Genomic DNA, 17,462 nt, shown 5'->3' on the forward strand with positions numbered 1-17,462 from the left:
ATTTCTTGGAGAACAAAACGTTAACTCACCTTGCATGTCTGTCTTGATGGCAGTTGCTCTCTGACCAATTTTCAAAATGCCCACATTTTATATTCCCCAACAGCGGATCGTCTCATTGAACCAAACCCGCCTGGGTTTTAGTAGTCTGGGGCATAATTTAAACTGATTTGACAATTCAAATTTAACCAAACAGCAACCAAAACTCAGGTATCCATTTCATAGCCAAAATATTACACTTTCAATTTTCCAGTACACTCTGGGACTGCCATCTAGTCCTATACACAGATAAGCTCTCAGTTCAGAACAGCATTCACTCTCACAAAAGGTACAGTACACAACTTCAAAACAAGTCAGTAATTGTTATTGTATGGTCAATTCCTTGATAGTTCACATAACTTTGCAGCAAGTGCAGATGTTTTGACAGAACATTCAACCCTAATATTTTTCATTAATCTAAAATGTTGAAATATTATTACTGAAAATTAAGTTGCCTTTGAACTCCATTTGATTCACTTCATTTGTAATATTTTAGCAATTTGAACAATTAGTTATCTTTTGAAAACATCAGGAACATTCTCAAACACAACAAAACGATGTGTTACTTAGTGCATATCTCATTGGGTCTGAGATAACTTTTATCGTTTAAAATAGTCTATCATAACCTCTGCAAGTGAATTCAAGGACACATGTCACAATTAATTAGATGTTGGAATATCTGACAATTCGGAAGTATTAGTGATGGCCTTGTTAACTGACTAAACATTAATTAATATGCATCTTTCATGGTATTCTCAAGATAAGACCAGATAATGAAGAACTTTAAAATTATTTGGTTCATTTTTTTCCAAAATGCCAATCTTACCATTGCTCAATTAAATCATCAAATTCCTTTTCTACACAATTCCAGTGTCCAGGTTTTTAATCTCACTTTCTGGCGACTTAACCCAGATATTTATCATCATATATAAAAGAAGTGTTTTTTAGCATTTGTCCTAAATTTGGCCTTTGTATCCCTAAATCTTTGTTCTCTCGTCTGATTCCTTAAAGGGTTTCATATTACCTTTCCCAGTTTCGTTAAGTATCAGAGATTACTTTGTATAGATACCTATAAAATATGTTGTGAAAAATTGAAATGCCTTGGTTTTTCAAGTTTCATTTATGTTCTTACTGACATTGGAGACTAGATTCTTGGCACTGCCTAAGAGACCAATACCTACTAAAGAACACAGTCAAGGATAGAACACAGCAAAATCACAAAATATGAAAATTACTATTTCACATTAATGTAGCAATCATCTCAGGACATTTCACAAAGGCATAATCAGAAAAGATGGATGAGCCAAGAAAGGAGCTATGAGGGATGCCAGAAGCACGATGGACTTGTTGAGACGGAAACCGAATGGTCTCATCTCTACGTGTTCGTTGGAAGGAGAGATCAAACCGGCTAGAGTTTGGAGCAAAAACACCGTTTATTACAGAATCAAAACTGGTACACTATACAACGAATTCAAAAGCATGCAAATTCGTTGGAGAAGGCGTTCTCCCCCTCCCTTCGGATCTGGTGCAGTTATACTTCGCGCTTCCTCGAGTTCCCGGTCAGGTTCCCCTTGTTCGGCTCTTTCATTGGTCGGTTCACCTGTCTGTGAAGGGATTAGTGTCTCTATTGGCTGCCCCGAGATACCTGTCCCACTCCTGCTGTGCCGAACAATGGGTAGACATCCTGGGTTCGGCAGTTTCCGATCTTGTAAATTAAAAGTTTATTGTTGGAAGGGTTTCCTCATTGCCATGCGTCTGGCTGTCTGGGCGTTCACAATAGTTCTCCATAGTTGAATATACAGATATTATCATTTAACATAGGACCCGAATGAGTTTGACGTCAGCGGGGGCATTAGCAAGTACTTTATCAATCAAGTGTGGTATCGGTGCGATTTACACTATCCGATAGTTACCGGTTTCCTTTATTAACAATGAGAGTGTAGCAGGATGATCTGAAACTGACGGACATGTTCTAATCCCCCAGGAATGTGGCCCCAGGCAGACAGTCCTGCAGTGGCTGGGTTTACTTTACATGGCTGTGTTTTAGCTGGTATCTGACAGTGTCTGCTTTAATAATGGTGCTCCCCTCCCTAGCCCCAATGTAGGTACCCCGATAGCAGATTCTCCCCAACATTCCCTCCCTTGGCCTCGAAAGAGGCCACACCCCCTTATCCCGTAAGGAACGCAATCCCACGAGGCGACCGGTGTCCGGTGTTGTATCGCCCAGACTCACCGGTTCTAAGGAGACAGTCATATGGGGATGAAGGGTGCCCTGAAAAACGCGCCGCTACACAGTTAAGCAATAGATAGTCACAGCTGCATGCTAAGCTAAATAATAGTTGAAGTAATTGAGGCAGTGTCTGCAGAAATAACGAAAAGCACAGGATTAGACAAGCATTGCAACAAGTCATTCAGAGCTGGTGAAATGTACGCGAGTGTGTTAGAATGAGTAAGTCATTTAGTAAACGCAAGTCTGTAGTCCAAAGAGCCGGCAAATGTAAATAGGTGTTGTAAGTTTGGAAAGGGAGTAGGAACAGCCTGGTACCAGCAGTTAGGTACCCGCTAGAGATCTGAAACCCAGTGTGAAACTGTACTGTGCCCCGGTGGTCCCGTAGATCAGTATGCTCCAGAGAGCAGCAGTGCTGTCCAACCGTCCGACACGGATGCAAGCAGGCAGAAATCTCATCAAATGGGGACGAACGGAGGCCACCCGTTCCGATGTCAATGTGCGACTGTGCCCGTCTTAGGTTGTCCCTCGCCCGAGGGATCTTACCCGTCATTGGCTAACCAGTCGTGCTGCATTGAGTAATAGAAGGCGACATCCATTTCACCACCCCAAGGACAGGCATGGGCAGCTCAGTAGCATGGTCAGTGGCCTCCGAGGGTGGCTGAGGGCAGTCAGGAATACTGGACAGTCCGCAAAGGCCGCCTGCGAGAACAGCAGTGTCTCAATTGCCAAGGCACACAGTACATTTCACCCACCCACTGTTATGGAAGGATCAATTCACATATCCCCAATTTAAACGGGCAAAATAAATAAGTGGGGGCTCTTCGGACAACCAGGCTGCATTTATCGTACTTGATGAAGAAAAGTTAGTCATGAGTACAACAGGATCAGGCGAATTCGAAAGAAAGTCATTGAGGGAGCTAACACGCACCGGTGAGATAGGATTTACTACGCCCGAACCGCGAGCTTATGCAAAGGCGGTACTATAGCAATGAAGAAAAGAATTGGGAGGTCCCCACTCGCCAGCCCTTATCGCAACCAGCCGTAAGCAAGAAACCCGGTATCATGGCTCACGAGCGGACGTCGCATTACAGCATGTATTGGATGTGTCCCTGTCCGTTTGTAGGAGGTCACACACAGGCTGTCGTGTTGTCGGAGTTGGTGGCAGCGGCGTCTCCCGGTGGAGCTCAACGGATGGAGGTCCGGTTGAAAAGTAATGATACCTTATCACCTTTAAATCAGTGAGATGGGGCTGTGGGAATGCAGTAAAAAGGAGTCCCCGCATCACCAGGGTGATATATGGTGGGGTCAGTCAGGAACCATGTGACTACTGTGGGAAATAAAGTGTTGTGTTGTAAGGGGTCTTTGGGGTGGCATGTCTGGGAGACCGGAATGGACGGGAGGCAGTCCCCAAAGTCTCCAGTCAGTACTCCTGAACATGAGGTCTGTGCTCATGTGGAATGTCAAATGCAACCAGGAAGAGTGTACTCAACCATTTGTGTAAGAGAAAAGGGGGCAGATGTAAAGACCATGGTGAAAATAATGACGATAGTGTGAAAGCCTTAACTATTCTTATGAGTTGCGGACCTGTATGTGGCAGTATTCCACAAAAAGGAGTCACATGAAAATAGAGAGAACTCTGTGTGAGGTAGAAGGAGTGGTTTCATGTAAGGGAAAGGGTACAACTTTACACAAAGGTAGTCAGAGGGATTCGTGATCTCAAATCAGAGAAAAAAAAAGCTCCCCAGCATGGGCTGCCACAAAAAGGCAGTCGAGGCAGGGGTAGCCAGATTATACTGTAGGTGTTTTAATGTTCGTCGAATTACGAAGAGGCAGAGGAAAAATGTAAAAAACGTAATCATGACACTGGTCCAGTGTCGGTGAGGTAATTGCGGGGAGCAGTCACGCAAACGGTGTCAAGTCGCAATATTCTGACAAAGTTAAAATCAAGTGTGCGCATAGTGTGGAAGACAATTAGTAGGATAATCCGTGTCCATTTGAGCAGCAGCACTACACAGGGTAGATGAAAGTCGGGACACTGATACAAATGCAAGATAGTACGAGTGGCAGTTATGACTCGGTGGGAATGTGTGTTCACAGCTGCAGGAGCGCAGGCGCCTGTATGTTTTAAAACGCAATGTTCGAAGAGTAAACACATTCGTCCAGGAGTTGTGTCGAAAAAATAGAGTAAGTCCCTCGAGAGGGAAGTGGGATTGGTAATATTGAGAAGGGAACTACAATAGACTGCATAGGGGAAGGCCTACGGTACGCCTTGATACTGCGCGGTAAGGGGCGCAAGCAATCTCGATTTGCACCCCGGGGGACTGCCCGTGCTCGGGGTGCGCAACCAGTGGGGCTGTCGTAGGACTACCGTTTGATGAGCCACCCATGGAGACCGTTAAGGATAAGGGTCATTAATGTGGAAATGATGAGGATCTCCATCAATGCTGTGGTAACAGGACAATAGAGCAGGTGAAATTCCAGTGCGTGGTTAGGGAAGACAAAGCGCAGGGGATCCCCTAACCTCTCGGGGGCGCAGCATAAGCCTCAAGGCAGCTGGGACCCCCCTTTTGCAGGCAGGGCGGATTGTCGCCCCCAGACACTTGGGTAGGATATTGGAGCGGACCGCGACTGTAACTCAGAATATGGGTAATATCAGAAAAAGGCGCCTATGCAAGGGATAAAGATAAATTCAGACGAAAAGGGAGTTGAATCACCAACTAAAAGGCACAATCCTACTCGGACGGCTATTCGCCTGCTCACAGCGGAGCCCATGATTAACAAGGTGGACCTCCTAAGAGAAGGCCCAATGAAGAGTTTAGACAGCAGAATAAAGTACAAGAAGAGCAAAGATGTCAGTGAAACAGACCCATGTCGGTTTAGAAGGGCAGCAACCCAAACCCTACGTAGAAACCGTGCCAAGGTGGGGTTGCATGATCCCCTCTCAGTCTGCATCTCCCCGTGAGGTCCTGTCTCATCGAGTGATTTTAGGGATATATTAGGTTGCGCTGACCTGGAGCAATGGGAGAAGTGGTGCGTGTAGTGGCCTATGTGTTTCCAGCCAGCTCAGTATAAGATATGATGATGATGATTATGGAGAGGGGGCCTTTCTCACCGGGACCCTGATGAGTAAAGCAAAACTCTGGGCAATTAGGAGATTTGCGGCGGAACGAAGTTGGACTGTTTGCCTGAGGGGGCTTGTTGCCCTGAATGAGGTACAGAACGAGAGGTGCAAGTACAATCCTTGAATATGCAAGAACCTGCTTGTGTGAGGGGCCGTGTGCCCTAGCCGAAAGAGTGTGCGCAGGTGCTGCGGGCATGTTGGGAAGGAGAGAGAGAGAGAGAATTACAAAAGGCTGGTCAGACAGGTCAGGACAGAAATTGTCGGTGTAGCACTTTCCTCCGTTTAATACTTGAGGATTTGATCAGTTTGAGGGAAGTAACAGCCTTTAAAAGATACCCCGGGAAAAGGATCGTAAAGGAACCTGGTGACCCTGCCGTTCTCAGTGCGTACCTGTGCGTCGGAAAAGATATGAACAGATGAATTGGCGAGGAGCACTCGCAGCTGAGGAGACTGAAGGATTTGGGCAGGGCATGAGGGTTGGGAAGTCCTGGTAGAAAACCTCAGGGAGCTTAAAACCTTAAAAAGAGATGGAGCGTAAGGATCCGCGGATCTTCTATTCAGCAAGATCCAGTTGAATTCATGCAAGCTGAATGAAAGACAGAACTAAGACGACCTCAGATCCGGCGGTGAACATAAAGTGTGTGGGTTTGGGAGAAAACGATGAAGGGGTGTGATTATGGCGTGGGGAATGGGGAGCGGGGTTGTAGGATAGGGCAGTACAATCGGCAAGAGGAGTCTGTACGAGATTTCAATGGGAAGGTTTGGTACTGACTGGCAGTTACAGGTTGCATGTTCAAAGCATTGGAGAGTGTAGCCTCAGACAGGTAGACTGGCTGGCATCTTCAACCCGCATGGTTGCCAATACCCGCTTCAGGGACTGGAAATGGCCGTGTCTGTGGCAGCAGTAGCTCAACCCTCCCTAGCCACAAAGTTGAGGAGGGGGGACAAGTAGCAGGGGAAAATTGCTTTAAAATGAGCGTCCATAATGCTTTAGCGAATGAAAAAATCTGTGGACTTGGGAGAAAAGATAAAAATGGGTTCGTGAGAGGGGGCAGAAAAATGTGGAGGGCATAGACGGAAGAAGGAGTAGGTGGGCCCCCCCTCGTTCTTGGCACTTTGTGAACACGAGGGGAAAAGGGATGGCCTAAACACCCATGTCGGCGGACAAAAAGATGAGTGAGCGGCCGCGAGGAAGAGAGATGGGCCAAGCACCCTGCTGTGCGCTGAGTAGCCGGTCCTAGTTGGAGGCCTGAGGCCTGTGACCAGCGGGGGAAAAAGAGAGAGACAAAATAAGTGGGCTGGGGGATATTCGGGCAGTGGGATGGCCAACCACTGGACATACAAAACGTTGTAAATGAAAACGCACAATATGGCGATACGGCAATGCGCATGTTGTTGGTCGGGACGTTAGAGTTAGAAAGGTACAACCTGTTAGAGAAGATGTGGTTAGAGGCATGATTCATATCGACATTCCAGTAACTGAAGTGGACCTGTTCATCGAGTAATCCCATGAAGTAGGGCAATGACGCTTGAGAGACCCATCGGTGTAGTGGTGGCGCGGTAGTTGAGCTAAAAGGGGTGGCGGAGCGTCCGCAGGCGAGCAGCTCCTTCTAGACTGTGCAATCCTGCCAAGAGTGAGCATTCGCGCCAAAAGCGAACGGGCACCGCCCCAACTGAGCGTTCGCGCCAAAAGTCAGCTGGCCCCGCCCAACCTGAGTCTTTGTGCCAAAAGCAAGAAAGCCCGCCAAGAACTAAGGTGACCCGCCCAGAGAAGGGTGACCCGCCAAAACTAGGGTCAGCACTGGACACCCCGGGAGTTGCCGTCTTAGGTTTCCACAACCGTAGGTGTTATTAAAATAAAAAACTCCACCATCCCTTCCTGCGCCCCCTCTCTACATCCAGGTATTCCTTCCCAAGTATAAGAGTAACTAAAAGTGATAGTGGGGGAACAAGCAGTATTTAATCATAAAAATCAAGACGAGACTATGGAGAAAAATCCCAGACCATTAAGTGATCAATCCCAAAACGCTAAGTGTAGGGAACAACACTCACGTACTCCGACAGCAGTAAAACTGCTTTCGGCTGCTGGGCGGCTTCCCACGGTCCCTCTCAGTCCCTCAGGCTGTCGGTGCCGGTCCACTGCACACCGAGTCCTGGGATGAAACATTTGTTGCGACACCTCCGTTCGCCACGTCTGTTAAAAATCACTGCACTCAGTGACTCACTGGGCCAGCCCCACACTGGTTTTCATCCACATACATGCCAACCCACGCATACTGGCGGTGTATTCGTATTCTCGTCTCAGCCTGTCGCAGTCCCCTGTCCTCAGTTTTAGTGACATGTTTGGCAGGGGCGTCCGAAATGACTGGGGCTGTGGTGGAGGTACAGTGGCCCCCTTGCCACTGCGGGTTGAATGTGATTAACAGTTTCGTTTTCCACCCCGGGGATTCATCGGCGGTCAGTGGTGCCCAATCAGTAGGGGGTTTTCCTAGGGCTATTGTTTGCCGCACTGAATATTGCGGCGAGAGTAGGAGACCGTTTAAAATTTTGTTCATTAGCGCCGTATTTGTGAGGGTCTCTTTTAGTTTGGTCAATATCAGGTCTTTTTTGGGCGGGCGCTTGGTTAAACACTTGATCCAGTGCTGTCTTGTGCACTGTTACACTGTCCAGTAATAAATGGGCATGCCAGGTTACGTCTGTGCCAACCGTGAGGTGCCACCAGGGCACTCCGGGGCGTAATGGTCGAAATTGGGTCATTTTCGGTGGTCCAAAGTTCAAGTCCCCCATGACGGATCTCACCTGGTTGGAACCGCTTTAAAAACAGAGCGTTTTTCAAAAGCCTGACCTTCGCGTGGCAGATCTCTGCTCTTAACAACCGGTCTAAGGCAAACGCCTGTGCAGGTAAACCCTAACCAGGAGATGAGATCCGTCCTCTGTCCCCTTAGGATGCTAGCAGCAAGTGTGTCTATCGATAGTTGTCAGAGTTAAAGTGCTTATTAAAAAGAGAAAGGATCCAATCAGAGAAGTGCGGTCAGCGCTGTATTAATTAATTTCAAAAAGCGTCCAGGCTCCGTAAGCCACGCTGTACCTTAACTCAGACCCAGAGTTTTTTCCCCACTAGCGCGTCGGGCCCGACAAAATCCCCCATTCAGAAGAAAATTACTGCAGCACTGGACGTCTCGCGTGTCAGAGCCTTCGTTACCTCTTAAGACAGTCCATCAGGGCACCTTGTTACCTTCGAAAATTGCCCGTCAGAGCACTTTGTCACCTCTGAAAATTGGGCTGCCGGAACCACTTGTGACCTCCGGGAAGAACACACTTTAACTCAACTCAAAAGCTGCGTCCAGGATCCGAAATCCACGCATTAACTCAACTCAAAAACCGCGTCCAGGATCCGAAATCCACGCGTAAAACTCAAACTCAAAAAGCTGCGCATTAACTTAAGGCTAGCCATGGATCAATTAGTCACTTCAGTACCGTGAAAACAGGCAGGTATTAGTGAAGAAGTGAGAAAATAGCTTACCAGTATGGACTCTGCAACATTGCTGCCAAACTGATTTAAAAGTACTGTTTGTGTTGGTGAGGATCAGGGAGCAGACAAAGACTGACTAACTGAAAAAATTTACCTACTGGAAGTCTTTGCTTTAACAGGCGCTTCCTCACCTTTTAAAAGTTCGGCCGAAAGTTTGTCTGCCCTCCGGTCCGCCAACGTGGCCAACTTGCGGTCGTCTCTTACCCTTCCCACGTTCAGGCTCACCATCTGTTGAGACGGAAACCGAATGGTCTCATCTCTACGTGTTCGTTGGAAGGAGAGATCAAACCGGCTAGAGTTTGGAGCAAAAACACCGTTTATTACAGAATCAAAACTGGTACACTATACAACGAATTCAAAAGCATGCAAATTCGTTGGAGAAGGCGTTCTCCCCCTCCCTTCGGATCTGGTGCAGTTATACTTCGCGCTTCCTCGAGTTCCCGGTCAGGTTCCCCTTGTTCGGCTCTTTCATTGGTCGGTTCACCTGTCTGTGAAGGGATTAGTGTCTCTATTGGCTGCCCCGAGATACCTGTCCCACTCCTGCTGTGCCGAACAATGGGTAGACATCCTGGGTTCGGCAGTTTCCGATCTTGTAAATTAAAAGTTTATTGTTGGAAGGGTTTCCTCATTGCCACGCGTCTGGCTGTCTGGGCGTTCACAATAGTTCTCCATAGTTGAATATACAGATATTATCATTTAACATAGGACCCGAATGAGTTTGACGTCAGCGGGGGCATTAGCAAGTACTTTATCAATCAAGTGTGGTATCGGTGCGATTTACACTATCCGATAGTTACCGGTTTCCTTTATTAACAATGAGAGTGTAGCAGGATGATCTGAAACTGACGGACATGTTCTAATCCCCCAGGAATGTGGCCCCAGGCAGACAGTCCTACAGTGGCTGGGTTTACTTTACATGGCTGTGTTTTAGCTGGTATCTGACAGTGTCTGCTTTAATAATGGTGCTCCCCTCCCTAGCCCCAATGTAGGTACCCCGATAGCAGATTCTCCCCAACAGACTGCAGAGTAGAATCATGGCAGAGAAGGAATTCAAGGGGGAATTCAGATTAAATAAGTCTAGGGGTTGAAATAAAGCAGCCAATAGTGAGTGAAGACAGACTAGAGAATTTCAAATTGTGGAGTATAGATGTATAGAGGCATGGCCAATGTCTGAATGGGTGCGTACTCTTATCAATAGGGCTAGAGTAGGTTTTAATCCTTAAATACATGTCTCAGTAACAAATATTGCTACATTAATAGTAAATGCACTTATACAATTCTGGAAGCTACCTAATATTAACAAAAAGTTGAGATAAATTGAACTAGTTATAATTAACATCCATTATTATTTTTAGGCATTGATGTAATTTTGGCAGCTTTGAGAGGTGCAAGTGTTTTTTCTCAATAATCATTCTGTAGTTTCAGAGTACTCTTTGTTTGATTGAAAACAGGAACTATGACCATGACCGCTACTGTTAGTCTGTTATGACACTGAAGTGCACTGGCAATGAACAAATATATTTTGGCTGCTTTAGAACCAGATCAAATCTTCTGAATGCAATCATCTATCCAAACTACTTAAATTCTCAGACTGACATGATGATGCGAACATGATTTGATAGTTCAGCAACTGTCTATTATTTTAAAGTTTGTAAAGATATTTCGTCTCTTTCTCTAAAATCTGTGCAAAATTAATACCATAATTAACACAGGCTTGTTAGCAATGTAAGAATGTAAAGGAAATATATTCAGCTGAATAATTTCATTAGGTATAGCTTTATTCCCAGAAAGCAAAATAAAAGTCACAGATCTTGGGGACAAAATGCTGAGATGGTCCAAAAACAAACTTTTCTTCAATCCCCTTTTTGAAAAATTAAACCACATTAAGGTAATTAAGATCAACAAATAGACACAGTCAGGAATGTTCGGATGGTCACCACATTATCTTTGGAATCAGTGGAGAACAAACCTCAAAGGTGGCCAGCAGCTTGGTACCAATACCAGTGGCAGGCACTGGGGCTACAAGCAGCACAAGAGATTTGAAGTCCATGACTAGGTTAAGTGCAGGAGCTCTCACAGGAATGAGTGGAGGTGAGGTCTGTGGGAATTGGGTCTTGATAGAGAGGCTGGTATGGTAGTGAACACCCAAAGGAGGTGCATCTTGGGGAGGAGGAGAGGGGTGTGATATCAATATAAAAAGGCGGCTCTTGAGGGAGCTTTCCAAATGGAGACAATTTGCCAGGTCTCCCATGCCTCCAAATTCCTCTTCAGAAATTGCACCTCAAGTGGTCAATAATTTGGGTAATTACAGATCAAAGACTATCAAGGGTCGTCATGTATATTCAAGGCTGAGATAGACAGATTTCTAATCATTAAATTATAAACGTGGACAGGAAAGTGGGATTGACAATTCAGATCAGTCATGACTTTACTGAATGACAGAGTAGGTACTTAATGGGCCAAATGGCCTATTTCTGCTCCTACAATTTGTGGTCTTCTAGGTGGGCTGTCCTGGGCCTCACCATCCTATATAAAATTGCAGCTAGAGTGGGGTCAGGTAGGAGAGCATTGAGAAGACCTTCCAGACCTGCCTCTAGAAATTCAGATTTCAAACTGTTATTATAAACTGGAGAAATGCAAGACACTGATTTCGCCACAATGGAGGTGCCCACTCTCCTGCTAGAGAAGTCTGCAGGATCATTTTTATGCTCAAAAGAAATAAAACATTAAACTTTGCAACTTGGACTGTTAGAAAATAAAAATAATCTCAAGCAACAGTCCAGAATAACAACTATTATATGAATTATTGTGACTCCAATTTGACATTGTTGACCTCAGTGAGGCCTTCAGGAAGAACAGCTTTTTAAAAAAAATCAAGCAGGGGATACACCTTCTATGGGAAAAGAAAAGCTGACAGTAAATCTTGTGACAAGTTTGATTTAGCCACCCAGAATAGGACCTTGGATGCACTGTCAGAATCTCAATTGTCACAGTGCAGGAGACTGTTTGACCCATTGTACCTACACCTGCCCTATGAATAAGATGTGTCTTTTCAACATAACCCAGAATATTGTTTCTATTGACATTATCTACTGTCTTCCCAAATACCTCAAGGGAACCTGCATCCACCACACTTAAAATGGTTTTCTCACTTCACATTTTCTTCTTTTACAAATAAACTCGCGCAAGCCTTCTTGTTCTTGATCCTTTTCAGAGAGGATGCATTTTCTTGCTATAAAAGTCCAATAAGCCTCATTATTTTGAAACCTATCAAATCTCCTCTTAGCCTTCTTTCTTGACCTAATTTCTTCAATATATTCCGCTACAAATCTTTTCCAAAATCACAATCACCTATAGGCACATTACACTTAAACTAGCCTGAAAATGGGAAACCAACATCTAACCGAGTGCAAGCCGCCAACTGTGCGTCCTACGTAATGCCTCAGGAAACAGGAATTATCATGTGTAAAATACAAACCACCTCTCAACACCCCACAAGCCAGAACAGCAGAACAGAACGGCCACAGAATGTTAAGAGAAATGATAAGTGATGCCTACAACCAACTCCACAAATATGAATGGGAAACTTCACGCGAAAAACTCTACACCAACACAACTGACCAGGAATGGACAAGTACACTAGAAGGAGTCATCAACACTAAAACAGCAGACCAAGACAAAAAGACTAGCCCTACAAGAAAAACTGGACAAGCTCATATGCAGCAATAACAGACAATTCAGAAGGTTGGATAAAGGACCGACCAACAAGGAAAATGCCATCCTAGTACAAGGGATAAACTTCAACCATAGGGACTCGGACAAAAAGGGACTCCCTAGCAGCACTGGAATCAACTGTGAAAGTAAGACAGATTTATTGAAGAAATCCAGCAGGCCATCAGAAGTAGCATTAACACTCAACACTCAGGAAAACAAAGCCCTGGGAGGACTCCTGATGAAGGGCTTATGCTCAAAACGTCGAATTCTCTATTCCTGAGATGCTGCCTGGCCTGCTGTGCTTTGACCAGCAACACATTTGCAGCTGTGATCTCCAGCATCTGCAGACCTCATTTTTTACTCAGAAATTTTGTAAACCTATCAGCAGACAAAGGGTGCATGACTGCCATCCTGAACAAAACACAATACAGTACATTGAAAAGTAAAACGTAAAACACACGACTCACAGATACGGACATCTACCAACAGGTGGTGATAGATCCAACTCCACAGCTAGAATACAGTATCACAGCACCACTGAAGAAACTCCACAAGACAGACCTCCAAAAGAATGAAACCCAAATGATCCAACACCCCATTTCTATGGATTACCAAAGGTACACAAACCAGAGCCCTCACCCCGCAGACCCATGGTCTCACTTCCTGGCACACTGACAAACAGGACAAAATTAGAACTGCAGATGCTGGAGATCAGAGCTGAAAAATGTGTTGCTGGAAAAGCACAGCAGGTCAGGCAGCATCCAAGGAGCAGGAGAATTGATGTTTCAGGCATAAGCCCTTCTTCCGGACATACAGACTAGCAAAGGAACTTCAACGCAAACTGAAATACCTAGTAGAAGGCTCACGCCACTCCACCTAGGAATTCCTGAACAACGACACCAAGGTAAAGGACGAGGCCATGGTTTCCTGCGACATGATGGCCCTATTCACATCAATAAAGATTACCCTGGCCGAAGAAACATTAGCATCACTCCTAAACGAACCAAGGACACAACACCAGACTGCACCAACTTCATCAGCAAGGACAGCATCCTCAAGCTAATGGGTCTGTACCTCACGACCTACAAACAATTCAATGGGACACCCATGGGATCATCAACGTCAGGATTCTTGGCAGAAGCAGTTATGCAAAGGTTGGAACGAACACCCCTCCCCATGATCCAGCCCAAGCTTTGGGTCCACTATGTGGTTGATATCTTTGTCATCACGAAATGAAACAAATTTGAAAAAAACCCACAAACACAAATTATATCTTTACTAGTATAAACTTCAAAGAAGAGAACAACAGACTCCCCCTTCTTAGATGTCATAGTAGAACAAAAAAAGCCAAAGGAATACTGCAGACCAGTGACACACACAGACCAGATACTCAACTACAGTAGCAATCATCCCAACACCCATAAGCAGAGCTGCATCAGGACATGATTTAAAATGGGCCACAAAACACTGCAGCACCCAGGAACTACAAGATGCCAAAAGAAAAACACCTATACAATGAATTCAAGAACACGTACCTAATAAGCAGTCCACCAATTCTTAAACAACAAACCTATACAAACAAAGCACAACACACCCAAAGACGTTAGCCACACTACCATACATTAAAGACATCTAAGATGACAATCAGACTACTCCAGCCCCTTGGCATCATGGTAATCCACAAACCTACCAACACACAAAACAGCTCTTGATAAATCTAAAAGGACCCTGTATCAACAACCAGCAGAATGAACGTCATACATAAAAACACCCTGCAAGGACTGCGACAAACATTACATTGGACAGACTGGCAGGAAACTAGCCACCAAAAGACATGACCAACTATCACTAATATCCTTACACACAGACAATGAGGGACACCAGTTCAACTAGGACAATCCAAAATAAGACACACACGGATATTCCTAGAGGCCTGGCATTCAAACCAGAACTCCATTAACACACACATCGATTTGGACCCCATTAACAAACCCCTCAGAAAAAGAAGTGGAAGTGTTATTGCCCACCACAACAGACTAAGACAGACAAATAGAAAGTGCGACAGAACACCAGCGCTTCAACAGAGTCTAACTAAAGAAATTACCTCGCATGTTGATGAAAAGTCGAAGAACAAATATTCCAGTGAGCAAAACTTATAATCTCTCCAACATATTCTCATAATGCAAGTTCCTCATTCCTGGAACCATTCTCATAAAACTATTCTGCACACTGTCCAATGCATTCACATCATTCCTGAAATACAGCGCCCAGAACTCCTCAAATGTATAAATGACATCTTGTCAAAGCTCAGTCTTTTTCGATATGGCACTCTAGTCAATGCTTATATCCTGAACCCTCAATACCTATGACAACTCCGAATGCCATTTGACCCATTACGTACCTACAATGCCATTCAGTGAGATCATAACTTAAGTGGTCCTCAACACTACCTGAAAAGATCTTTCTTTAATGCTAGGATTGGCAGAGTCTGATATCTGAAGCAGGATCATTAGAAAAAATGTGGTGGAAAAAGTCAATGCAACTAGTGTTCACCTGCTAACCAAGTGTGCTCAGCAGAGCCTCGTTATAACAAACACTATCATCCAGAGGGTCAAATACAGAACTATGTGGTGACGTCCTCGGTTAAACACTTAACCCTCCTGAATTATGTTATCAATGCCTGTTGGATAGATCAAATTGCTCAGTGTTTACATCCATTTGGTAATAATATCTCAACCCTAAACTAGGCTGACTGAAGAAAGAAATCCCAAGTGTTGTTCACAATGTTAAAAATCAAACTCTGCTTGAGAGCAGTGGAATCAAATCAAACTGTAGTAGATTCCCAAGTACAAACCAATGTGGTCTACCACTGTAGACAACAGAATTGAGGAGATAAATGTCCTGCTGAAATATGAACTCCTATAACACAAATGATACTCATCATTGTCTGGCAGAGCAACCAAGGGTCACAGATCAAGGTGGCAACATTCCAAAGGTTTATGTTTAACATTCACAGAACAATTAAGAGGATAAAAGCCATGTGAGGGTAAGAGAAAGCCCAGGCGATCTAACAATTCTAACCATTGTTACACGCAAAGCTTTTTTCAAATCACCAGGGCATTTATGGACCAACTTCAAGTGAATAAAATTTCTTCACCCAAAGGATGGTGTTTCTCTCCTGTGGATGAGAAAACCAACTGTCAACAGTAGGATGTAAGTTTTCAACCCCCTAAATTGAGTCCAGTGGTAGTTGATATGTTCTAGATTATACCACAATGCCCTGTGATAAAAACAAAGTCACAACTCTCAATGTTGTTATTCCAACTGAAGTCTTCAAAGCTGATGGGCTTTTTCACACATTAAGACTCCATGCACTCCTCCTATGGATTCAAGAAAAAAAAACATCTCCACTGACTTTAGGAATTTAATACTTGGAACTATCTTCAAGAAGGGAGATAAATCATACTGTGAAAATTAAGTGATAATGTCTTATCCATGGTAGGAAAAATCCTTAAACACAATCTCCTGATTTACTTTCTTCCAGTGACTATGGAAATTATCCAGATACAATGTCTATTTAAATCTCGCGGAGGAACCTTTGACATGTTGTTTGTTCCTGAATTTGTCTGTCAAATTACAAGAACGACACTGAGCATTTTACATTGTATTCATCTTCCTAAACAAAGCATTTGACTCAAATCAAAATAAGCAGGCATCTGTTTCATCATATCAAGTGCTACCAAGATATTATAAGACCGAAAAAGAGTAGTGCATCACAGTCACAGATGAAGATATTTGTGGAATTGATTAGAATTGTTTCAACGTTACATTGGAGATAAAAAGCCGATTAGAAGCTCAAGCATCAAAAATAAATTAAAATAACCTTTTGGTACTCAAAATACAGAACACCTTTATTCCCAGTAGAAGTAGGAGCTCCCCATTATTTATGCAACCATAACTAATTCATGAAAAATGGGAGCCTGTTACATCAACATTTGAGGATGCAAATAGTGGAGCAAAGTCAAAAATACACAATTAAAAAAAAAATCAGAAAAAGCTGTCTCGGTTTATTCTTTTCATCCTGTGTTCAGTTGTAAAGTTCAACAAATCAAAATTTACAAAATGTAACATGTGGCTATACCGGAACAAAGATCAGAGTGATTCATATAATGCTGTGGATGTTAATACAAAAAAAGATGTAATTGCATGTTGTGGTTCTGTTCGCCGAGCTGGGAATTTGTGTTGCAGACGTTTCGTCCCCTGTCTAGGTGACATCTTCTGTGCTTGGGAGCCTCCTGTGAAGCGCTTCAGTGATGTTTCCTCTGGCATTTATAGTGATTTGTACCTGCCGCTTCCGGTTGTCAGTTCCAGCTGACGGCTGCAGTGGTCAGTATATTGGGCCCAGGTCGATGTGCTTATTGATTGAATCTGTAGATGAGTGCCATGCCTCTAGGAATTCCCTGGCCATTCTCTGTTTGGCTTGTCCGATAATAGTCGTGTTGTCCCAGTCGAACTCATGTTGCTTGTCATCTGCATGTGTGGCTACTAAGGATAGCTGGTCATATCGTTTCATGGCTAGTTAGTTAGTGTTCATGGATGCGGACTGTTAGCTGTCTTCCGGATTGTCCTACGTAGTGTTTTGGGTAGTCCTTGCATGGGATTTTGTATACTACATTGGTTTTGTTCATGCTGGGTATCGGGTCCTTCGTGCTGGTGAGTTGTTGTCCGAGAGTGGCTGTTGGTTTGTGTGCTGTTATGAGTCCTAGTGGTCGCAGTAGTCTGGCTGTCAGTTCAGAAATGTTTTTGATGTATGGTAGTGTGGCTAGTCC

The sequence above is a fragment of the Hemiscyllium ocellatum genome, chromosome 3, assembly GCF_020745735.1.
Source record: "Hemiscyllium ocellatum isolate sHemOce1 chromosome 3, sHemOce1.pat.X.cur, whole genome shotgun sequence".
NCBI lineage: Eukaryota > Metazoa > Chordata > Chondrichthyes > Orectolobiformes > Hemiscylliidae > Hemiscyllium > Hemiscyllium ocellatum.